The sequence below is a fragment of the Carlito syrichta genome, unplaced genomic scaffold (genome assembly GCF_000164805.1).
Source record: "Carlito syrichta isolate Samal-C Ts95f unplaced genomic scaffold, Tarsius_syrichta-2.0.1 Scaffold304306, whole genome shotgun sequence".
Classification (NCBI taxonomy): domain Eukaryota; kingdom Metazoa; phylum Chordata; class Mammalia; order Primates; family Tarsiidae; genus Carlito; species Carlito syrichta.
This window is the reverse complement of record NW_007248402.1, coordinates 856,737-881,978: the sequence shown is the minus strand read 5'-3', so window position 1 is coordinate 881,978 and position 25,242 is coordinate 856,737. Positions and strand designations below refer to the sequence as shown.

Genomic DNA, 25,242 nt, shown 5'->3' with positions numbered 1-25,242 from the left:
ATGGTGGTCCAGTGTTCTAGCAAACACAGCAGAAACTGCATGTTCTGAGCCTTGGAAGCTATGTAGTGCCACTTCCAACATATTCTAATGGTCAAAACAGTCACAAGCCTGCCCAGATGCACATGGAGGGGACAGAGACTGTACACTAAAAATCTGAATTTATACAATATTTTTCTATTGCATTACAGGGTTAAAGATAGCTGCAGTCAGAACATTTATGGAGTACTCACTATGTGCTAGTTAATTCTCACATCGGTTTTATGAAGGATCTCCTATTATTATCTCCATTTCACAAAAGAGGAAAGTGATGCTTAGAGAGGTTAAGGAACTGGTCACATTCTGGTGAATGTGAGAATAACGCGTTGAACCAAGACGGTCTGGCTGTTGTGTGGCAGCTGAACCACTGGGTTATATAATTCCCCCTTAGCTAAATAGAATATGGCCTTTTTTGGAACTGTTAAAAAATTTAAGGCAATGGGTCCTCATCAAATATTTAAAAATGTTTTGAGTACAATTACTAAAACAAATGTGGTTGCCTTGGACTACAGCAATTGAACAAAATGCCTCACTCTACATAGACACCTGCACATTGGCAGAGGAGTTTCCTGTCAGGATTGGGCAAGCCTGAATTGGCAGAGCTGGGACCTTTCCCACAAAGAATGAGGTGAGTCAGGAAGCCTGAGGGGAACTGTATTGTGATTGCTGGAAAATCAGGCTTTCGTCTTTGACTCTCAGTCATGTATCATTCCATAGTTCAGAAATAGTTTCATATACAGGATGTGGCTGTTATCAAGGCATATTCTCATGCAAAGTTGTTTTATCTTTCAGGACATTTAGAAAGTAATAGCTAAAGAAGTACAAAACTCTCATTTCTCATTCAATTTTTACACATCAGACCAAGTTGTCTATCAGGTTAATGCCCCACAAAACAATACAAAATTACAAAAAGGCACACCCCTGCGATAAATTCAAAATCCGTGTCATGCAGGAGCACTGCGTTTTACTCAAATGCCTCAGTATGCAGTTAGCCATGAAGTGCTAACTGCCTGGTGAGTAGGTGACAACCTCAGAGCTCTGTAGCTTTACAACCAATTTAGACACTGAAATTTCAACTCTGCGAGCCCTGCTTCCAGTTTGCCTCATACGTGGAGATAGGTCTACCTTTCCCCTACCCTCTCATTCCTATCCATCCCCAGCAGCTCTTCCAGCTGAAAATGGCTGCCATGGCTGCTATCCTCACAAAAACTATGTCAGCATTGTTCCTGCTGTGCAGGTTCCCTCTCACCAGTCTGTATTCACTTCCCCTCCTGCGCTGTCCCAGTTTAAAGAGATTTTTCTGTCCATGGTGAGAAATCTCCTTTAGCCAATATTGGCATTCAAAAGTAAACAGGGTCTTTGAACTTTATCTTGCAAGACAACATAAGATGTCTTCCAAACGTTGAGCTAAGTAAGTGACTACCTGAGCAATTCAATCAAAGGTTTCAATTCAAAGCATTTCTCATCAACATGAAATCCAAGCCCACAATGGCCCCTTAACCCTCCCATTCAGCCAACGTGAAGTGAGAAGTCCCATTCTTTCCCAAGCACTTCCCAAATAGTTGTACCAGTCTTGTATTTCATTTCTATCGATTCATTCATCAAATATTTGTAGAGTATGGACCATGTGCTAGCTCGGTATTCAACATACAACACCAAACAAGGTAGACACCTTCCCTGTCTTTACAGAACTTTCATTCTAAAATCCAAAAAAAGGACAGAACAAATTCTTAAGCCACTCATTCATATGTGCATGAATGAGTTCATTGCAGCTGGCATAAATTGTGTTACGTCTATTGGTTAGGAGCGACAGATATGTCTGGATAACTTCATCTAAGAATGCATGGGAAAGATATGAAGACATCTAACAGGATCCAAGGAAGAGAGAAACAAATGCAAGAACTAAATTAACTCTACCCTTCTGACAAGAGTTTATAAATCTTCATTCTAGAATGCTTCATTAATGTTATCCAAAACTTCAAGTCTTTCAGTTAAAAAGGAAATGTCATGGTCCAGCTTGAATGTAGGGTCTACCTTTGGACTCACTGGTCCAAGCCAGAGATGCTGGTCTTAGAGGACAGACAGGCTGTTGGGAGCCACCCCTGAGCAACAGGTTAAGGCCCCAGAAAAGTCAGGCAGTGTCTGAAAAATCGTCTATATAACAGAAACAGGAATGGTACCCCAAAGCATGTGACCTAATTTTGGGAAGGGGATAGGATTAAAGAAAGTCTCACCATGGATAGGAAATATAATCTTATCACCTGAAGGACAAAGAGGAGTTAGCTAAGGAAAAACAAGGGAAGGAGAGAGAAAAGGATATCATGATAAACAGGAATAGTGTCTGCAAAAACTCAGAGTCAAGAAGAAATAAAACACATTTAAGGACTAGTGAGAAGGCTGGATTTCAGCCAACAGGGTGTCTTAACTCTGGTGGGCTGGAGGCCTTTCTCAAATCCTACGTGCTTTTCATTAGCTCTCCCAGGAAGCCAGTGGGACTTCTGGTGGCCCGTAAGGAGTTTCTGGGCAGGGCAGCCAGTAAAGCCAGTGTAAGTAATAACGCGAGTTGACACCTCTGATTTATGGTTGTTTTTGCCTTCCAGAAATACTCATCTTTCTTGCAGAAATATATTGGCTTTTCTTTTCTGGGAAAAAGGAAGGTTGATTAAAATTCACTTCACCTACTTTCTCTAGATTTCATCGATGTGCCACCTGATTTTTGTTTCTCTAAAATAGACCTATATAAATTTAAACTGAATTTTAAATAGTTTTTAAAGCAGCTCTTGGATTTTAAGAGTTTATAAATTATTTTTCTGTTAACCTAAGGCCAGAAACTGAGCTTCTTTGTTCTTTTGGAGGAACAGTAGGTATCAGGAGTTGAATAAGATGAGATTCTGACCCAGATGTAGTAACACTTTAAGGAATAATCCCGAATAGATAATTGTGACAACGCTGTTGATGTGAGTCGAGCAAATGTGGGTCTGTGGTGGATTAAAGATAGCCACAAATTTCTTGCCATTCCTCGCAAAAAGAGATGGGCTTTATCTTCCCTTCCCTGGCATCTGGGTTGGCTTTGAGACTTGCTGTGAGCACTAGCAGAATGAAGAGGGAGTGATACCGTGCAGGTTCCAGGCCTCAGACGTCCAATGGTAGGCAGCTTTCACATTTGCTCTCTTGGAATCCAGTTGCCTGCTGGCGAGAAGCTCCATTAGATTACTGAACAATGAGAGGGATGGAAAGGTTCTGGAAGTTGAGGGGCCATCTGTGAGGACCAGTGCCCACCCAGCTTCTGCCCAGCTGGGCCTAGGCGACCCTCAGAATCGTAAGACAGGGTATGTTTTTGTTTTCTGCTTTTCGTTTTTTATTAACAAGTCCCAACAGGGCTTTACTTTTTCTTCTCAACATCCTGTCCTGTGGCCTCCTGGGCCCTCTTTGCTGGAATGCTCAAGAGCCGGGCGTTGGTGCCCACCATGTGGAGGCTGGCAAAGGCCTTTCGAAGTTCTTCTCCTCCTCTCTGATGACTCTGGCTTTTTCCTTTTTGTAGACACTCTGAATGGGCATGACTGCTCCGGTCAGCTTGGGTGGCCAACTTGAGTTCTCAGCTGAGCCGTGTCCCTTCTTGAGAGCCGAGGGCTTCCTGGGGAAGAGGATGAGCTTGGAGCGGGGCTCCTTCAGCCGCTGCACGTTGGCCTGCAGGGGCTCGGTGGGCTTGTTGCGCCTTCTCGGGTCCACGGAGACGCTGATGGTCCCGGTCACCTTCCTGTGGATGCCAACCACCCGCAGCTCCCCCAGGTTGAAGCCCCTGCCAGTTCGCACTCGGGCGTGGCACCAGACGCGGGGCCCGGGGTTGATGCTGCAGGCCCTGGCCTGGCCGGCCTTGAGTCTGCGGATCTTCTAGGCCCGGGTGGTTGAACCACGCGGCCACGTGCCACTGTCAGTCCTTGTGGAAGTGCAGCTTCAGGATCATGCCATTCCGGCCGGGCACCCTGGCTGCCTATGGTCCTCCTCTGCACGAGAACAAGCCGAGCGGAAAGGAGCCGGCCGGATATGTTTTTATGGTTTTGTTTTGTCTTTTAAAAGCTATTCACTTTGGGGGTGGTTTGTTATACAGCAATAGACATTGAAGCAGATTCTCTGTCAATTTCTTTTTCAGTTTTTAAGAAGAAAGTGAATTTTCTTTTGTTTTTAGCTTGTTTGGTTTTGTTTTACGAGCACTTTAAAAATGTGTTACTAATAGATAGTGCATATCAAAATCATACAGAAAAATAATAAATTCCGAGGTGAGGGGATTGTCTGAGCCCACGGGTTCGAGAACAGCCCGGGCAGCTTGGCGAGACTTCATCTCTACAATAAATCAAAAAAATTAGGCCGGGTTCGGTGGCTCAGCCTGTCATCCCAGCACTTTGGGAGGCCGAGGCGAGTGGATTGCCTGAGCCCCCGGGTTCGAGACCCACCCAAGCTACTTGGCGAGACCTCCTCTCTACAATAAATAAAAATATCAGCCATGCGAGATAGCGCTTCCCTGTAGTTCCAGCTACTTGGAAGGCTGAGGCGGAAGGATCGCCGAGCCCAGTGGGTCGACGCTGGGGTGGCCGTGAGGGTGCCACTGCACTCCAGCCTGGGCAGTGGAGTGAGACTCCGACTCAAACATAAAAGAAAAAGAATAAATCTTCCTCACACCTTTTAGTCACCCACTTTAACTCCCAGAGGCAACTACTTTTGACAATTTCTTAGGCATTTCAATATAAACACAAACGTATGTATTGGGTTTTTAAAATTTTTTTTTCTTTCTAAATGGAGAGGTAAGTTACTTCACACATGATTTTATACCTTTCTCTCAGCGCTTACCAATGTATTTTAGAGGTAGTTCCTTACTCAACACCCCTAAATCTGCCTCATTCTTTTTAATGGCTACATAATATTCTACTGCATGACATACCGTGATTTATCCAATCCGTCTCTTATTTATTGGTGTTTGCTTCTAATCATTTATTTAAAATGATAAAATAAAGTTGCAGTAAATATCCTTGTACCTTATACATGTGCAAGTACATGAACATATTCCTGGAAATGAAGTTGTTAAGTCAAAAGGTATGTACATTTTAAATTTGGTAGCGAATGCCAACGTATACGCCATATAATTTGTACCGAATTATCCTCCCACCAGCAAAAGTTGAGAATGCCCACAACCTTACGCTTTGGCTAATATATCCAGATCAAATTCTTCTATTATTTGTTATAATTTTGCACTTGATTCTCTAAGGTTTTTTTGATAACTATAATTTAACCTCTATTCCTTTGCTATTTTGTACTTCATTTCTTTCTCTTGTCTAATTTTATTGGCTAATACTTTCAGAGTATATTAAATATTCATATCAATCAATATTGAGCATAATTGTCCTATTCTTGATCTAAGGAGAATACATCTACAGTTTTTCCATGAAGAATAAAACTTAAAAAGATAAAGCTGACATTTGTGAGAAGAGACATTTATTTTATCATGTTAAAGAAATAGCGTCTATTTCCATCATTAAGAATTGTTATCAAGACAGGATGCTAAACTTCATCCAATTTCAACATCTATGGAACAGTCGTATGAGTTTTGTTTCCTTCAATCCATAAATATTATGAATTATATTATTAGGTTTCCTAATACTGAGTTATACTTCTATTCTTAGAGTAAGCCTTATACGCGTGGTCATGGTTATTATTAGTCTTTTGATATTTTTCTGGTTCCTGGTTACTAACATTTTTATTCAGATCACTGAACATTTATAAATGAAATTGGTCTGTTGTTACAAAGGAAACTGGAAAAGAAAACATTCCATCAGACACAAAGTAATAACAGTGTGAGTGGATAATCAACACTTGAGGAATTCTAGAGACTGAGAGAATGCAGAGAAGAAAGGAGGCCACCTCGCCCATGAAAGAGGCCCAGGAGGAGGATATCCAGGGGTTCCTGAGTTGGCAGGGGGCCCTTGTCAAGTGGAAGTGAGGATCCTATGCAGAGGAGGAGGGAAGTCAACATTTGGAGTAGTAACCTAATTGGAGAAATAGCGTATGTGTAATAAATAAGCAGACTAAGAGTCAGAATATCTTCAATCACAAGTGGTAATGCACTGCAATTGTTCCAGTGATTGGAAGAGAAACATAACCGATTTTTTACAGGAAACTTTTTACAGAGAAAGTAAGTCGGCTATCTTGACCTCTAGGGTTCAGCCTAAACCCAACGTCACTTATCCCAGTGAATACTGCCGTCATTCCTTCTTCAGTGGTGAGAAACAATCAGCATGCTGTCTACAACAAGGGGAGAAGGGACACATTTCTGGAACAAGGGATATGGCTCTTCTTGGGACTGAAGCTTCCCTTTGCCCGGGCAGTGGGCAGTGTCTGGGCAAGCAAGCAAGCACAAGTCCCAGGTTTGGTGGAAGTAGCTGTCTGGAAGCTCTTCCTCTTTCAATGACCTGGAAGAGTCTGTTTCACGTTCTCTCACAGAAGAGAGTTGAACATGGAAATCATAAAACGTTCCCAAGTGTTCTGATTGGCTGCACCCCTGAGGAGAAGTCACTCTTTTATTTGTTTAAATGTCTGAGCGTAGCAATGATATCACCAGAAGCTATTACGCTTAATAGGAGGTGAAATAATTTACAGACCTTATTAACATACAACACTGGCCACACTCTGTTCCTACAGCTCATTAGCTGGATGATTTTGGACAAGTTTATTTAATGCTGTTGAGTCTTAGTTTTCTCATCTATAAAATGGCTGTTATAAAAATAGCTTCCCTGATTACCTCATCATACTGTTGTGTAATAATCAAATAAAGATAATTAATGCATACAGTACTTTGAAAATAAGCATAAGGTGTATTGCATAGGTCACTTGTAAAAAAAAAAAAAACTTGGTTATTTTAATAGCTCATCCCAATTCTGGGGCAAACTGATGGGAGAATTTTACTCTCCTTTTTCCAAAGCACAAATGAAAAAAGGATTTCCATTCTTCTGTACTTTTAAGGAGTGCCGTGGACTCTGAGCAGAATCTGTTCAGTTGCTGAGTTTCTGATACTCTTTTCTGAAACTTCTTTTCCATTCACTCTGCTTGAATACTAGGTAGCCGTCACCTAGATATACAAGCACAATCGGAGGGGGCAAGATGGTTGGCTAAACAGGAAGATTCTGCCTGCAAGAGGAAAAACTTTTGGTATGCTAGCAAAATAGCACATTTTCCAGGAATAACTATTAAAAGACTAAAGACTGCAGAATATTCCCATTAAGACATGAATTCAGGAACCAGAATCTGTGGGTTTGAATCACAACCCTGCCACTTAGGAGCTATGGGACCGTTGGCAATTCTGTGTGCTTCAGTTTCCTTACCTTTGCAGTGAGGAACGTAGTGGTACTTCCTTTGTAAGGTCATTAGAGGATTAAATTAACTAATATTTATCAACCCCTTTGAATAGTGTCTGAACGTGCAAGTGCTGCATAAAGTTTATTAAGCTGTCTGGCAGATGGTATGTAGAAAATCAGACTCTGGAATAACACCACAATGTTTGTTTGCTAATTAGAGAAAGTGCATGCCATCAATTCCATGCTGGATGCAAGGTTTAAAGAGTCTGTGAGTTTATAGACTTAAGCATAGATGTTTTCAGAGACATTTTCAGTATTTAACGTTAAGCCCGCACACAAGCGCATTACAAATACTCTCTTTAGACAACAAGTCAGATTTGAGATCTCTGACTTCAGATTGGGCAATCTATTTAACCTCTGCATGCCCAGCTACTTATTCTGTAGAAATGCCGTTTTAAAAAATGGTCACTTCGGAAGGGTGTCACGCAGATGAAAATGAGATAACATTTGTAAAGCTCTCAGTGCTTGTCACAGAGGCGCCACCTCAACGCAGATTGTAATTATTAACGTTGTCTCATGTGCTACTGGAGACCGGTTTGAATGCCATTATCTTAAGTGACTAAGTCGATCTTAGCAATTACAATGTTGGGGGCTTGAATAGTTAGGAATATAGTGGCAGACAGCTTCCTACATGAAAGTAATTGAGAAGGCGCCACCAGACACTGCTGTGCTAAAACTCACTTGTAGCACTATCCAGATTCCCCTAGGATAGAGCCTAAGAGGAGAACTTAAGCACTTTGCAAATATGGCTCTCCCAGGGCTATCTTCTGTGATTCACTAGAGTTACCAAGTCCACGGGAATCTGGAGCAGGAAGATTTGGAGCATGAGTTTCCTGCCTAAAGTTTATTAGCTGCAGTGACAAAACTCCTTAGGGTGGTTTAAATTTTGTGGAACGCAGTGACTTTAATAATCTCTTGGCTGTGCCAGGTTTACATGGGCCAGACAGTAGTAGACAAATGCTCAATGAGTAAATTAGTAAACTGAAAGAGGCAGAAAATCTTCCTAAGAAGTTCTACTGTTTATAGGGGGTGGTATATACCAAAATGGGAGACATAAGTTGGTGCCAAGCAAAGTAATTTTAGGTGGTACACAGATGAATGTGTTATATGTTGCACACATATGTAGCACTATTCAACACTACCCAGATTCCTCTGACGTGTGTGTATTGTCAGTGTATACAAGTTAAACATAAGACATGAAACCTGAGCATTTATGGATATTATTGCTTAGGACAGAGATAAAATTGGTAGTTGAAAAAAAATGGCTGGTAGTAAGGAAAAAATGCATTTGACTTAAAGAAAAAGCTAAGTAATTAATAGTAATGGAAAATAATACCATTTTTAAGGCAAACATCTCAACTAAAATTAAGAAATACCCTCTTAGAAGAAAGATAAAAGCCTCTGCTCCTTGTTTTCAAATTTCTGAGTATGGTATTTAGATCCTAGGGCAGAATTTAGAGAACAATGATTTCTTCCATCTGGATTGATCACCACTGTTTATAAAGCACTTTGCATGCTTTCACTTATTTTCAGGTCAGGCATAATTGTTTCTGTTTAATAGATGAGGAAACAGACTCAGCGTCCTCGAAAAGTTGTGCAACAGCAAGCTGGCAAGTGAATAAAAATCTGCGTATGTTGTAATACTGTTTAGGGAAAAGAATCATATGTTGAGTGGCTTTTAGAAAGCAGAGAGCTTTTTACTGAAACTAGCGACCATTCATTGAACTCCTTGGAAACCGACATTTTGAATGGTGGCCTTGTTTATCCAGAGTTTTTCATCTGCCCTACACCAAGTACTGTGCTGAATAGTAAGGCCTCAGTGGGGATCACCTGGTCAGTTCTTTCAGGGGCTTACATCAGGACAAGGTGCCACTGCTAGCTCAACCAGGCCCCCAGTCATGTTTTGCTTGAATAGTAGGGTGTCACAATTGTTTAAAAATATGTTGTTTAAGAATCTGGAGATTTCACCAAACATTGGGTGCCTGACTTCCCTTAAAATCCTCTAAAGATCAGGCAAGAGCAGCTCTGAGTTCTAACTTGTGAACCTTCGGCTGGAGTTGTATGGCTTTCATCCAACACAGCCCTTCACTAGATTCACGAATCTTTTGCTCAGCTGCTTTGCAGAGCCCAGGCATATGTGACCATTCAGCAACCACTAGCCCAGGACATAAGTTGGGGAGCAGGTACCACAACCACATCTTCCATCTTCCTCAAGTACTGATCACAGTGAGATCCAACTACAGCACTCTCTATTCCAGCATGGTGTATACACACACACACACACACACACACACACACACACACACACACACACACACACCCCATACTCAGTGTGTTTCAGGAGGTAACAATTTCAGAAAGTACATAAGAATTCCTTCCCCAACCAGAAAAGTCTCAGTCTACATTTTGAGAATTTTAGAGGAAATGTTCCCACCTTTGTAAAATCCAATTTCACAGCTAATTTTGTGCCGATTATGGAAATACTTAAAATTTAACATTTTGTAGACCAACAGATAAAAGTATAGCTATAGAGTCACGTACACATATACACATATATAGAATCTATATGTATAGATATAAATGTACACATATAAATATAGGTATAAGATGTGATTGTTAATGTTTATCTGGGAAAAATATCTTGCCCTGGAAAGTGGAAAAGCTTTGTGTTCAAAGGTTGTTAGAAAACAAATTCTCCTTCCACAGCGCCTACCCCCTTGGGATTTGTCATAAGAAGAAAGAAAAAATTTCCAAGAAATATCAGGTTGTCCTTCTGGCATATTCCTACTTTGTTCTGAAACAATTTGAGCTCAGAAGCACATTTCGTTAAGTATAAGATGTATAGGCTTTGCTAAGTGTGAGCAGAAAAGAAAAATGGGAAAGGACTCTAAGGTTGTATAAAACAGCGTTGTATTTTTAACCTCCAAACATTTTTAGATATAGATTTTACAGAATTCTCCACATTAAAGAATATTAATCGTGCACATCCCTCATGACGGGAGACAGTCAATATCAGCAGTTGTGGCAAACTCGGAAGAAAATAAACAGGCCAAGTGTCCAAGGTAAAATACAGTTGATTTTATTTTATTTCTGTCCTGATTTCTTTCCATAACATCCGCAAAATGCCATTCCAAAGCTATTATCATAACTGAATATTTTGCATAATGGAAAGCACAGGCACCTCAGATCTCCTTCTGCATGACAAATGTTTAATTAGAAAAATAATAAGATGGAAATGAAATTGGTATTTACTATGACTGGAACAGAGAATTGTCCTGGAGAAAAAAAAAAATCAGCTTTAATTCACCAAAGGCAAAAAGAAAAAAAAAAAGAAAGAAAAAGAAAAAGTCGAAAAACACAAGAAAGAAAAGAATTGTAAATGATTGCTGGAAACAAACCAGAGACTAAAGTGTATGGCCTGGGTCTGTGATTTGGATGGAATCTCTCTTCTTTCTAATGCACACATATACATACACACATACCCCAAAGACTAACACACAAAAACAAGAATGTGATATGTGATAATAAAGTTCTTAAGCTGAAGAAGTCCTTTTAAATTGCTTTTGGAAAAAGAGTCAGGCCCGCTAAATGTTGCATATCTATCAGATTAGATAAAGTGTATACCGAATGAGTGTATGGTCCAAGTCTGCACTGCGTTAGCAATCTAATTATAACTGTGAAATAATTCAGTGTGGATCCATATGCTAAAACATGGTAATTGCTATTGTATGATTTTTAAAGAACAAGTGGTGTGTTTTCTTGAGTCTTTTTGAGACCTTGTGGGTGATTTGTTGTTTTTGGTCAGTGAGTCAGAGGCCATCAAACTCTTCCTCATCACAGAATATGGGAGTGACAGCTATTGCCCCTTTGCATTTATTTGCAGATTTTTGTTTCTTTAACAGGAGTACATTTCGCCATAGAAAAAGCTGCTAGGGTTCTACACAAGTTGAGTCCCTGAACCCTGTGCCCATTTCAGTCCTGCTCTTCTGGATGCTGTAATTTAGACTTCTTGTCACATGATGTGCTGCAATTGCCAAGGGTGAGAGGACTGAGATAGTGTCCAGACATAGACTGTTTTCCCCATATCTGACTTCTTCCTGCTTCCTCCTTCAGGGAGTGGCCGCTGGTCAAAGCTGGTCTCTGAAGGATATGCATATTCACAGTAATGAGTCATGGGATGCAAGTGACCCCTCACTGGACACAGGTGACCAAGCAAACCCAAAGATAATGTACTTGTCACTTTTAATCAATGCAATTGTCAACATTATAGGAATTTGAATGATGAACTTGCTTGTTTTGATTATAAAACTGCTTGCTGACTGCCCAAGGCACGGTTCCTCACTGACCACCTGCCATCAGTGCCTCCCATAAGTTTTAATAAACAGTGTCTCTCCCAGATGAACTTCCAGGTGACTTCTTTGGAATAGATAAACACTACATGCAAGTCCTCTCAGATTTGGGATTACTGCATTGCAGAGGCCCGTATCTGGTTTTTAACAGCTGGCATCCTCGGGAAGGCACAGCTATCTTCAGACATTTCAAGCTTAGTGGTCTGTGGTAGATCTAGTGCAGGAGAAGGGACCAGTAGGAGAGGAGGTGTCATAAACCATTAGCCTGAACCTGAAGCCCTCAGCACCTCCTTCCCTCAACTCACTTGCTGCCTTTGATGGTCATTGGTAAAGATCCCCTGCTCTAGGGTCAGACTGCCCGAGTTTGAATATGGCTTTACCAATTATTGACTACATAACTTACATTGCCAAGTTATTAGATCTCTCTAAATCCCAATTTCCCCATCCATAAAATGGAGATATCAGTGCTATCTACCTTATAGTTTGTTGTGAAGAGTCAGTAAGAAGATGAATGCTGGGATTGCACAGCCCCGTACCAGAGAGTATTCAATTCTTATTCATGTATCTATTGTCTTCCCATTGCTATTATTAACCCAATTTCAAGTGATACAACCCTAAATTTTAAATAAAAATTTCCATGATTTCTATGAGGTTTGAAGCACATTATTTAATAGGAGAAAGTTTATTTTATCAAATCACACCATTAGTTATTCCAATTATAATCCACTACATCACATTAAAAGTTTAATATTTCTCTTCCTCCTATCAACAAAACAAAAATTATCTCATTTAAAATTTTGATTAAAATGTTCAAATAACTTTACAACATGCAGGAAAAAGATGAACATAAAGGATATTTTGGGGTGATGGAAACGTTTTAAAACTGGATCCTAGTGATGGTTACACAACTCTGTAAATTTACTAAAAATCATTTGAACTGTGCACTTAAAAGAGATGAAAAGCAAAGCTTTAAAAAAATGTATATGAAATGCTTATAGTTTTAAAAAATTCCTTTTTGATAACATGTACAACAAGTGGAAGGCTGTGTTAGTTATTTGCTAAAATACTGGGCCATAGAATACTAAGCATGTTTCATTTCATTGCAGCTGACATCTAAGTTTCCCCATGGAGGCTTGATCTGGTTTTGTGTCTTCTCTTTAAAATATTTACTTCTTCTAGGAAAAGGACAAAGTAAAACCACCAGATGGAAAAAAGACATTAAAACTATTAGCTATGAATTGGGTTGCCTTCAAAATGCTACACAGTAGGTCCTCAACTGATTAGGACACCTCAGCTATCTCTTCGTGTGGGTGCCCAATTCAAACTGACCACGTCTCACCAGACTTTGGCACAACTTTCCATCGGTTAGAAAATTGTGGAGAAAGGGCCCATTTCTGTCTCTTTACCTAAGTCAATATGAAACTGCACAGAAGTAACTTTTGAGTTAACCTTTTGAGTTCTTTCCTTTCTAACTAAAGAGTCGAATGAAGTTGGATGTCTTTCACTTAGTGTTCTTTGTGCCAAATCCAAGACAGAGGAAACGATACAACATGTCAATCGAGGAGCACCTGCATTGTGACAGCCAGGTTGTTCATAACCCATGCTTGATCAGAGCACCCATCCAGCTTCATGAATCACCTTTGAATGAGGGCAGTGACAGTTAGGAAAACCTGTTTTATTAAACAGGCAGGAAATTGGAAGCCGTTCCGACGAATCCATCCTTCCACTCAACATGACTTTGCGGAGTGTCTTCTGCTGTACCAGGCTCTGTGATTTGAAAAGAAAATTAGATGCAGTGGAGAGTGTGGGAGGGTAAGGTAAATGCAGATAGAGTTGAAGTAGCCACGCTTGGGAGCACGTGTCTCAGAGAGGAGCCGCTTGACCCTGGAGCCTGACCTACAATGATGGAAGGAGGACCTCGCAGTTGGTGCTATGTGAGGATTGTTCTGAGAGGTCCCTTCCTTTCCACCTCTATTGCTGCTGCCCCAAATCAAGCCACATTGCTTCTTACCAGGACGACTGACTCCAAGGGGCTAACTGATTCCCTTGTCCCTCAGTTCTAGCCCCTCAAATCCATTCTCCTCACAGTTGACAAAAAATGTTCATTCCAAAATGCAAATTAGACCGTTTGCAAACATGGCTTAAAACTCATCTGTGGCTTCCCTCCACAGCCAAGCTCACCAGCAAAGCCTCCGCAAGGCAGCCCTGCCTGCCTCTCCCCTACGCTCTGCCCCACACCAAATACCCTGGCAAAAGCAAACCACCTGTTTGTCCTCACAGCACAGCACTTGGGACAAGCCACTTTCACTCAGCCTGCACTTAAAGCTTGGACGTTGCCTTCAGACAGCTCTGGGTGTGACTGCTGGCTCTGCTGCTTCCTAGCTCTCTTGCTGTGAGGGCCTTATCTTGCCTCCTGAGCCTCAGTTTGTGAAGCGGGAGTGAACTGCTTCATAGGGCTGTTGTGAGAGTATAACGAATGCATAACCCGTCACTGTTCCTAGTGTGTGGTACTGTTTAGCCTGTTTTACCTATTTCTGTTACCACTACGACTACTGTATTAATTTTTAAGACTTCATATAGGCATAGCCTTCTCGAAGAAGTCTTCCTTGCTCTACCTCCAATTTCACAGGTTGTATTAGACTACTTCTTCAGTGGTCCTCATCAACCTGGATATAGCTCCTGTTGTGTGTTTTGTACTCATAGTATTGTTTCAGACTGTGAAGGAAGGGACTGCGTTGTCACAGTCATTTCCAGATTCACAGTGTCTGGCATGGTGTCTAGCACGATGTGGGTGCTCTGTGTTTGTACTTAACGGACACAACACTGAGAAGACCACTGAGGCAAGGAGTAGGCATATGCTTTGCTATTCAGCAGGGATACTTGTGTAGCCATAGCCAGGAATCCAGGCGAGGGGGTGGAGTCACAGGAGGTTCGGCACCCTGGTATGTGCCCAGATGCTGAGATGGCAGAATCTATCGGAGAAGTCTGGGCAGCAGGGTCAGGACCTGGGGATACCATCTCCCTCTGCTCTCTCAAGAGGCGGGGTCCCTTTGAATCATCCTAATTAGAGCTGGGAAGGGGCAGGAAGCAGGGCAATTTCTGACAACAAAAAGACACTCGGAAAAAAAAAGAATCCTGAACAATCAGCAAAGCTTTCTCTACTCAATTAACATTTTATTTTTATAACTTAAAATTTAGTGAAAAGGATATTTTCTATTTTGTAAAGCTCCATGTTAGTGCTCCACAGAGAAAGGGTCATTTTCTTTATGTGTCCTGCACATGTTTTGAGGTCCTAGATCTTGATTCAAGGAAAAAAGACGAGTTCTAACATGGTCCGTGGCCCTTGATAGGTGTCTTGACTTAGCCCCAACCACACAGAACAGAGCAACATGTGGAGAAAAGAAATACAAAATCACTAGACACAAACCCCTTTCTGCTTATGGGTTAAAACATTCATGGCCATCCCTTATGGGCAGACCAGGGTGGGCTGTCTCTTCCATGTGATCAACAGAAAACAAAGTCAGACAGACAGAAAGGCAGCAAGTTCTGCAAGCTGCCTCATGGTTATTGTTACTAAGGAAACCAATTCTTTAGTATTCATGTGTTCAGCAGACGGCCACGCTGAATCTCTGAGGCTGAGGCAGCATCACAGAATGGCACGAGGGAGAGGAAGGGATAAAAACAGCCAAATACATAAATACAGAAGCTGTTTAAAAAATATGTCGGCAATTTAGCCATCAACCATGGTTTCTCATGGCTTTAAAAATGAAATCTTTGCCAGCATCAAGTAATTTAAAGAGCAATCAATCAGGAGTTTATCTTCCCAATGCATTTATATGATTATAGTCACATATTGTGCATACATTGGGAAGAAAAGCCTCTCCAGAGGAGACAAAGATCCTTGAAATATGGTTCCATTTTGAAAAAAAATCATTATTGCATGAAAAGGGCCTGAGAACTGTATTTCTATCGGTTCTCCCTATTCCAAAAAAGTCTTTCCCTTAGTAGCTAAAGATGGAGGTGGAAAATGTATAGTTAATGACCTCAAAGGTGACATTTTCTCTAGCAGAGGATAGAAAGCATTCACCATATTGGCTGAGTATCAATTTCAAGATATAAAAGATGTCAATCCCACAAAAGTCAGAATCCCACCAGGACACCCATAATCCCACTGACCAGCCCGTGGGTGGGAATCAATAAATGGGTGGCAAAGCCTCAGAATACGAAAGAGCAAAGTCTGGGAATATGGAACCCTGTGCCGCTGATCTCTGAGGGAAAGTTCAGAGCTGTAAGGACTAAGGAAGGAGAATCCCCTTCTCACCCAGTCACCTCCATCATCAGAATAATGCTCAGTGAGTTATGCAGCTGAGACTGTGGCCAAATAGTGATTCTCCTAGTGAGAATCTGGACAGGGTATAACTCAGAACCCTTTCTCTTGTTTAGAAATTATCTAAACTGAAACATGTCTTAAGTGAAAAACAGAGTGTCCTGGCCTCTTCACCTCTGATCTACATGACCTAAGGGAAGCATTGGAGATTTGGGGGACGTCTCCTGGTTTGGTAGTCATAAGTATCCACTGAACTAGACAGACTTCTGTTAACATCCTGTGTATGGTCACATATTTGATCAGCATTAATTGAGCACCAACTATATTCGACTTTCTGCAGGATGTAGTAAGAGATGTCTGAAAATGAGTATGCTACAGAACTCAAAGAGCCTCAGGCTAAAGATTCGGAATCAGGACTGATCACATCCTTTCTTAATACTCTTTAAACTTCCTGGTATGACTTGAGTTTTCTGCCCACCTAGACCTCTAGCTTTACCACGAGGACCCCCAGCCCACCCCTCTCTGAACACTGGTTTCTTCCCATTAGCCTGCTCCTGTCTTTCCGCCAACCTTCTGGTTTCAGCCAAAAAGTCACTTGCCGAAGGAAGCTTTTTCTAATTCCCCAGGCAAAGCACCCCCGCTACGTCTTCTCCTTCTATCCTCTTTTTGCCTTTGCTGCTTGATTATATATTGATGGGATGTTTGATACTGTTTTTCTTCCCTGTTAGACTCTACGTTTTGTGGAAACAGAGGCTGAGATGCTTTTGGTCATCACTGAGTCCTCAGTGCTCATAATAGGTCCTGGTTCCGAGTTGGCTCTTGGCAGATATTTCTCAAGTAAACGATTACATATACAGAATGACATAAGTTAGAAGGTAAGAGACACAAGATCCTGAGGAAAGAAGGGTTATTGAACAGCATGGCTGAGAGGTGGCTGTTTCTCTCCCAAACACTAGCAGTGCCTTGCATGTAGAATGCTTGTGGAATGAACGAATGGATGAGGAGCTGGGGGAAATAATTTCTCATTCTCTTTTTTTGTCTGTTTACATAATTTCCTTTATACAAACAGTAAGGCTCAAAACCCCAGTTTTATGTATATGCCATGAACCTTGTGAAAAGATAGCTAGAACACAAACAACAGCCAGTCAAAAACCCAGGATGTGGCTGAGAGACACCTCTTTGCCATCTCCAGATCTTATGTTAATGAAAGCAAGGAGAGCTTAGAATCATGCGGAAGAAACAGTTATAATAAAATGATGTATTAATTATGGTCTCATGAACTGCACTGAGCATACACAGCCCAGGCCAGTAGATGACAGAGATCAAGAACAGCCAGAGTTCAGGCTGGGGGAGGGTGGGCACTGGATTCCAGGCTGGGGAGCAAGCTAGAGGAAGCGGGTGCTGTCGGGAAGGGATTGGTGCTTGGTATGGACTGGATCGGGAACACGGGAGAAACCAGTGGAGAGTGTGTAGCAGTATTCTCTCCCAACGATTCCCTCGTCTGCATCATGGAGCAGGATTTGGAAGGGGGTGAACAAGAGGCAGGAAGAACCACTTGAGGTTATTTGGGTGCAAACGTTGAGAGGCTGAGTCTCACACGGAGGCAGTATAAATCCCGATGCTCGTGTTTAATCAAGTTTAGAGCTGAGAAAAACCTGAGAGTTATCCATGACAGTACTCTAGGCATTATGTGAGACACAGGTGTTTTGATTTAATTGGTATAATCTCCAGAAAGCTTCAATTATCTTTCTCCACAAAGGATTCTGCATGCCAGTTACCTCTTTGTGCTAGGGTCCTTCCTTAAAACCCCACTTTGGAGATGTTTAAATTAGTTGGGATTCCTTAGCTGTTAGAAGTTGCTTATTTTAACATTTATGTCCAGGGAGAGATTTTAATCAGAGGTTATGGAATTTGATCTCCTCTTCTAAATCTAGATGTTTGTTTCTCAGTCCTATGTGTTTCTTGAAATGTTAGGTCTCTATTCTGGTTCTTACTGTTTGCAACATGATCCTTAAATTGACTGTCTTGCATTTCCTTTGTCTTTCTCCAAGACAGTAATGGGCTGATTTTGTTTCTCCTTTGCGCTGGAGACAGATGTGAACATCCTAGGTACCAGGGATCTCCTTCAGAGTAATGACTTAGCTCTGTAACTTCCCTTGACATGTGAAAGCCATAATTAATTAATGAAGATATGCAGATTTGAATTTTTAAAATCAACCACAAAAGTATTTTTAGGTATAAAGAACTAATTTCTAGGTATGTCAAAAGTGTGTTAATGTTATAATGCATTTAGGTGAAGACCAATCAACCTCGATCAAAGACTGTCATGGGACAGAAAAATGGAACATTAAAATACGACAATTCAGCAAAAGGCCAAAGTCTGGTTAAGTGCACGCATGATCATAAAATAAAATATGTTCTTTGAGAATTCCTGATCAAAACCAGGTTGTAGCCATTTGTCTTTCCCTTACTATGATTAAGACAACCTGTTAGCCAGACAATTCCGCGTGGTCAAGACAAACTTTTTGGGTAGAGAGTGGCCAGAGGCTATAACAGCCTCATCTGTTACCCTGGGAGGCAGAACAGAAAGGCAGTTATGGAATTGCTAAATTAGTGTCTTTCATTCAAGTATTAGCTTCCTCTTGCTGTTGAAATTCCCAGGATTTTAGCCCCAAAACAATGAAGCAGCTTTACTTCCTGAAGGTGAATCTAAAAAATCTCTTGTGGGAAAGAGTTACCTCTGATGGCTCACTCACCACAGAGGGCAGCAGTGCAGGGAATCTTCTTGGACACCAACAATGGAGAGGCATGTTGCCATCTGTCTCTGGGAGATTTTAATGTTTGTGTCACTCTTAGCTGTAGGGTTTTGGCAGCAATATTATTGATACCCAGGAAGGAAAGATGTGATTAAAACGAAAAGACTAAAAGCTGAAAGTTGATCTGATTCCATGTGATATTTTGTCATCATAGCCTACTGTCCCCCCAACATGCCAGCTCCTGGGATTTTATTTTTTTCCCCAGTCATCTAGTCTATACCAAACACGTGATGTCTGAAGTTTGCCTGAGCTGAATCTCTATCAAAACTTCATGAACTCCAGACAACACTTATCAACAGTGAGGAAGAGAAAGTGAACATGGTGGCATGGTAGGAGTTGGCTCTCAGCATTCAAAACAACAACATTAACTAAAATACCTTGAATGTAAATCTCCCCTCACGACTCCTTCCAAGCTTTGAGTAGTTCAGTCATTTCCCTTCTGGTCCAAAATACAAGTACCTCTGGATTACTCAAAGATCTTTCAGGTTTTCTGAGCAATTTATTTTCATATAAATTATTCAAAGAATCAAAAATATATACGAAATCTCTACTTTTTCCCTCTCCACTAACCCCTTCTCCCTAAGGATGTGAACAATAGGATTGTTCGAGCAGGAGGCTTAGGCTTTATAAATGAATCACATGTGACTCAGTTATTCTGGAAAAATAAATAAATAAATAAAGCCCCGGGAAAGGAGGAGGCAGAGAGAGAATGGTTTAAAGGGGGAAAAAAGAAGTCACACGTTTTAATGAACTGCAAGATGCTGTCTAAATATAGAAAAGGAGACTCCCGTTGTCTCTGAGGGTTGAATATCTCACGCCCCCTGCACCACCCTGTACCCATATACATATTTCTGTTTGTTAGCCTGCCAATAAAAAGCCCTGTGCCCCTAGAATTTCTTCTCATTTGGAAAATTGATTGCACACTGTCCTAGCTGTGGTGATGAAACTTACATTCCACAGGATCAAAACGTTGTAGGCAAGAGATTTTGTGGTTCTGGATGAGGTAGGGTTGAAAACTTGATTGCTTGTCCCCAAAGGTATTATTGTAGTTTTCCACGAGACATTTAAAGCTAGATGACTACTTATTTAATTCTTTGGCACAGCAGGGTTTAAAAAAAAAATTAGTATTAAAAAGCTACTTACTTAGGCTAAGTCAAATCCAAGCATTAACAAGTCTTAGAGAGACTAGAGATGAAGAGTGCTGCCAGTGGGCTACTTGACATGGTTTGCAATTCTCCTCGATATAACACCTTGTCTCCTGTGAGGCAAATGGAACCCAGTCAGTTATCACCTCAGGATTCAAAAGCAAAAGGGTAGATCAAGGTTTCCCGAAGTCATTGTGTGGGGTAACATTCAGTTGCAGGTAATTTAAAATCAGGAGACCTAACTCCCAGGATTCCAAGAAAATCACAATCTGAAGTTGTGGAAATCTGGCAACATTGTCATCTGTGGTACCATAGAAAATGTATCTCATAATCTAGTAAGGTTAATTCCAGGCAGAGTGTTGAAGGCGCTGCCTGATTCTTCTAACTGCCTGTAGTAAAATCTGAGAAGAGAGAGAGAGAAACTAAAGGAAAATTGGTTAAATATAAGAGTCAAGACTCTGGGGGTCCAAAAAATACAGTTATTTCTCAGTCTTATCCTCTCCAGATAGCAAATGAGGGTAAAATTACAATATATAATTTCCATTTAAGATGAAGGCAACAGTGAAACTCTAGAGTCCTTTGTTAAGGCCTTAGACAGATTTAAGGAAGTACCTCACAGGTTTTTCTCAAACAGTCAAAGGCTGCCTGCTCTAAAGATCTTAAGGACATGCCTTTCAGACATCTCCATTAAACAAATTATTTCTAAGAATCTTAAGCACACAGCCCCACAGTAGCCATAGGGGAGCCTAAGGTAGGAAAAAACTTACCTCATTGAGATTTGTGGATATGGCTTTTATCTCATGGAGTGAGTCCCAATAAGATTTATAGGAAACACACACATTTTTAGAGACTGTACTAATGAAAATTTTGCCAATTTATGCTGAAAGAGACAGAAGTAGCACAAAATTAAAAGAGGCTTTGGACTCCTGAACTTTTACGGGAAAGAAGCGGGCTGAGAATCCACTCCATAAAAATGGGGTACATTTTATTGACTAGGAACGAAAATTTAGAAGGTGAAACCAATAGCTCAGATAATGGAGCCAAGAGCCATGGATAATCATTCCTAGGGAATCTACTGAGCTCTAATTAAGAAACTGGCAAACATGTCCTGGCTGGATTTCAGAACTGCTGCAGACTACTGAGTACCATGTGTGTCCTGATTTTGAAATGTCTGTTGTGGTTATCCTATGCCTAGCCTACCAAAGTATTTGGGGTGGGGGGGGGCGGCAGCAAATGGTTGTCACTTTAGTTTACAGATCTAGGAACAGTACTCAAGAAGCTGTAAATGAGGGTCGCCATTGAGGAACCCCATCTGCTCTGCACCTGCACCTGAACCTGATCTAGATGAAGCGATACCGGCTCTTGAACCTGAGGCTGGTGCTGTGACAGGTGAGATATCTGGGGGTTTTAGGAGGAAATGGGTGTATTTTGCATGTAGGAACAATATACATAACTAGTGCCAGAGGATAGACTGTTATGGTTTTAGAACATGCCCACAATTCTTTGACATTCCTTCCATCAAACAATGGAGACTAATTCTCTTTCCCTTAAACATAGGCTGGCTTTAGTGACACACTTCTAACAACTAGAATACTAGGTTTAAAAAAAATACAGGCCTGAGCCAGCGGGTTCGTGACCAGCCCAGGCAACTTGGTGAGACCTTATCTCTGCACTAAATCAAAAATTAGTCGGCATGGTAGCACGTGCCTTTAGTTCTGGCTACTTGGAAGGCTGAGGTGGAAAGATCGCCAGAGCCCAGCAGGTCCGTGTTTGTGGCCGTGATGTGCCACTGCACTCCAGCCTGGGTGAGAGTGAGACTCCACCTCAAAATAAAAAATAAAAAAAATACAGCTTTCACCTGGCTGTCTTGTTCTCTTGGTGCATGTGCTCTGGAGCCTTGGACCCACATACAAGATGTCCAGCTAACCTGAAACCGTCATACTTAAGAGACCTGGTGGTAAAATCATATTGTTAGAGGTGCTCCAGGTGTTTTAGTCCGCATTCTCTGAGCCTTCCCACATCTGGTACCAGGTATGTGAATGATAAGGCCTTAAAGATGATGCCAGTCCAGTCAATATCTGATTGCAGCCTCATGAGAAATCACAAGCCAAATGCTCCTGAACTCTCAACCCATAGAAAGTAAGAAAGACCATATATGCTAGTTGTTTCTAGGAACTGTTAGTTGGGGTGATTCATTATATGGCAATAGATAATTGAAACAAGGGAGCACCACTCACATTTTGTTCTGTATAAATGGGGAGCCCTAGAATTAGTTAGCAAGATGGTATTGTAGAGGTCTGTGCAAACCCAGTTGTAATGGTTGGTCAACATCTTCAGACTTCGTCCAGACGACTCTTCCCTTTCTTCTTCCCTGGTTTGATAGATACTTCCATTTGGTTCCATGTCATGACTTAATTCAACACCAAGCCTCAAGGCTTGCCTCTAAGAACCTTTGTAGCTTTGCTGATTTCTTTTGGGCACCCAAGTCTAGTTCACCACGGGATTTCTCCCGATACTGCCCCATGTCCTCCTAGTACATTTGTACCTCCCATGACCACAAATGGAGACCCCTTTCCTTTCTCTCCCCAGATGCTCCCTGCACTGTGGAAACCTGAAAGACACCTGGTTCACACATCCAAGCTCCATTTTTAGCTTCTGCAAATAGCTGTCCCTCCTCTACTCCTTAGGTTAGGGGTGCTTACAGTGGCAGACAGAGTCTGCCTCCAGGAGAACAGGGAAGAGGCCCATACAGACCCTACCGCCAGTTTTGGGAGGGTTAATACCCTTACCCTTAAGACTCTTCACACAATGGGGAAGGGCAGGCCAGAGGAGGGTTAGATCAGGGCCCTCTAAAGGATAGAGCCCAGGCCGGGGCATTAAGGGTGGCACTGCCCAACCCCCCACCTACTGAGACTGTGGATAAGTTACATGTCCAATGTTCCCTCCTGCTGTTCCCTAGGACCTAGTAAGACTGCTCAGCTAGAACCATCTCCAAGAGAGGGGAGAACTGGCAGAGACTTGCTCTTAGTGTGCTGGAGAATTTTCGAATACATGGCTTATCATCATAATTATGACTTCCAGAAATTGTTGCTTGTTCTCTACATTTTTGTTGTTGCTGTTAAATTTGGAGTTCCATGGTCCTTGCTGAAAAAATTACAGTTCTAATAAGATCTGCAGTCTTGAAGTAATACCATTAAGGACAGATAATTTCTTGAGTTACAGTTATAAGCACGAGGGTACCCATTCATAAGTCACAGAGTTGAATATGGGGCAGAAGTCATCATAAACAGGACAGACATTAGCTAGAGTGGCAGCATTTGCACTGCACTTCTAGGGTTCTGCCTAGCTCCAAAATGACTAGACCAAGGCCCCAACGTCCTCACTTACTAATGTTGTGACCTTGGAAATGTTGCCTCATCTTTCAGGACTATGGGCTTAGGGAGTGGAGCATGCTTCAGGCTTCCCAATTAATCCTTTCTTCAAGCCAATCTGCTAACTATATCAGAGTTTCAGACAGAAGAGGACAACCTCCTTGGAAAGGTGACTGCATTTTAGTCAGGTTGAGTCTGTACTCTCAGGGTCTGTTTACAGGCCCGCAAAATGAGATGACTAAAAATATATAAACTTGAGCATTACATAGGACAAGCAGTAATGGAGATCCTAAAGTGACATTTATAGAACATCTTGTTGGGTTCTTAATTTTAGTAACTACTGAAAGCATGTAACCTCACCTAGATGTTAATAACCAGTATCAGGAAAAAGATAAAACTTTCTTTAGCCTATTGTGAATTCCGTGGTACACTTAACAGATAATTGACATAGACACTGAAGGATAATTCAGTCTGCCTCTCCCAAGGTGTGGCTTTCCTCTGGGGCCTTATTAAGACAACCATATCAGAACACATGCGGTAACTCTAGCATTCATACCAGCAGTGCACACAGTCAGTAGTGCTTCCACGACTTCAAAGAAAATGGGAAAAATCTGGGGATTTCATTTTTCATTTTGCTCTGTGAACACACGGGAAAGACACTTGCCAACAGGCTTTTCCTTCGATGCTTTCTATGTGCATAAAGTGAATCTCTTTGCACCTCAAACATCTGGGGAACACCTGAACCATGCTGCACAAGCCGAAGATGTGAGATGAGTAGTACCAGGTGTCCACCCTTAGGGAGCTCAGAATCCCGAGGGGTCAGAGAAGTACTGCCCTAGGGGAGTGGAGTAGGAAGAGGTCAAGCTCTGAGAAAAGTGTGCAGAATTCCTGGGGGATGTTGGTTATTTGAAAACGTCACCACTTAGCTTTGATTGAGAAAGTTCAGAAACCCTGATGTTTGCACTGTGAAATCCTAGAACTGGGGTCAAGTTAATACGAGCCGAGTACATGGTGTATCATTCCGCCATGTATTTGCAGCTGCTCTCCTGCCTTTCAGTAGAACCTGCCCATGTTCCCTGGAAACGTGTCTGTGTTCTTCTCTAGACATTGTCTCCACTCCCATTCCTGCTCCAGAACTAAAGTAAAATATCATACCTTCTTCAGCACCACTTCTGTGACTTTTTCTTACATCTTTACTGCATTAGAATGATGTCTACATAATTGTTTCCCCCAACTCTAAGGGAAGGGCAGTGTTTCACCAGTTCATTGCTTGCAGCGCCCAGCTCAGTATCTAGCACGCTGAAGACATCTAATAGACGTTTGATGAAATGAAAAATGGGTAAGCAGCCTATGTTAAAGTGGCTGCTTCTATCAGAGCCCATATTATGACATTTCTTTGATCCACAATTCAGGGCAAAGTTTAAGCATTTTAGAGTTTGGGTTCCAGGGTTTCCATGGCCCGATTTTATTCCTTACTGGTCCCTCTCACACACCTACTACCCCACCTAAGAAGAGCTCCTTGATGTTCCCAAACACCCCACATTTCTTGAATTAACATCTTCATTTGTGTTCTTTCTTTATCATAGTGTGACTTTCAGCTGGGGGTTAGAAAGAATGTGCTAAAATGATACGCCGTTTCTAAAGCTCGGTTTAGATACTGCTTCCCCCATGAAGCCTCCTTAGTTCCTTTCAGCTAGAAAGAACATCCTTCTTTACTTCCCTCCTCCCCTTGCACTGTTTCATCGTCCTGGCCACATTATATCTTGCAACTATTTATTTAACCAACATTCATTAA

General features: G+C 41.6%; 1 pseudogene; it reads right to left on the bottom strand.

Moving 5' to 3' along the window:
- Positions 1-3,418: 3,418 nt before the first annotated feature.
- LOC103262030 lies at positions 3,419-13,390 on the bottom strand (annotated as a pseudogene).
- Between the last annotated feature and the right edge of the window lie 11,852 nt (positions 13,391-25,242).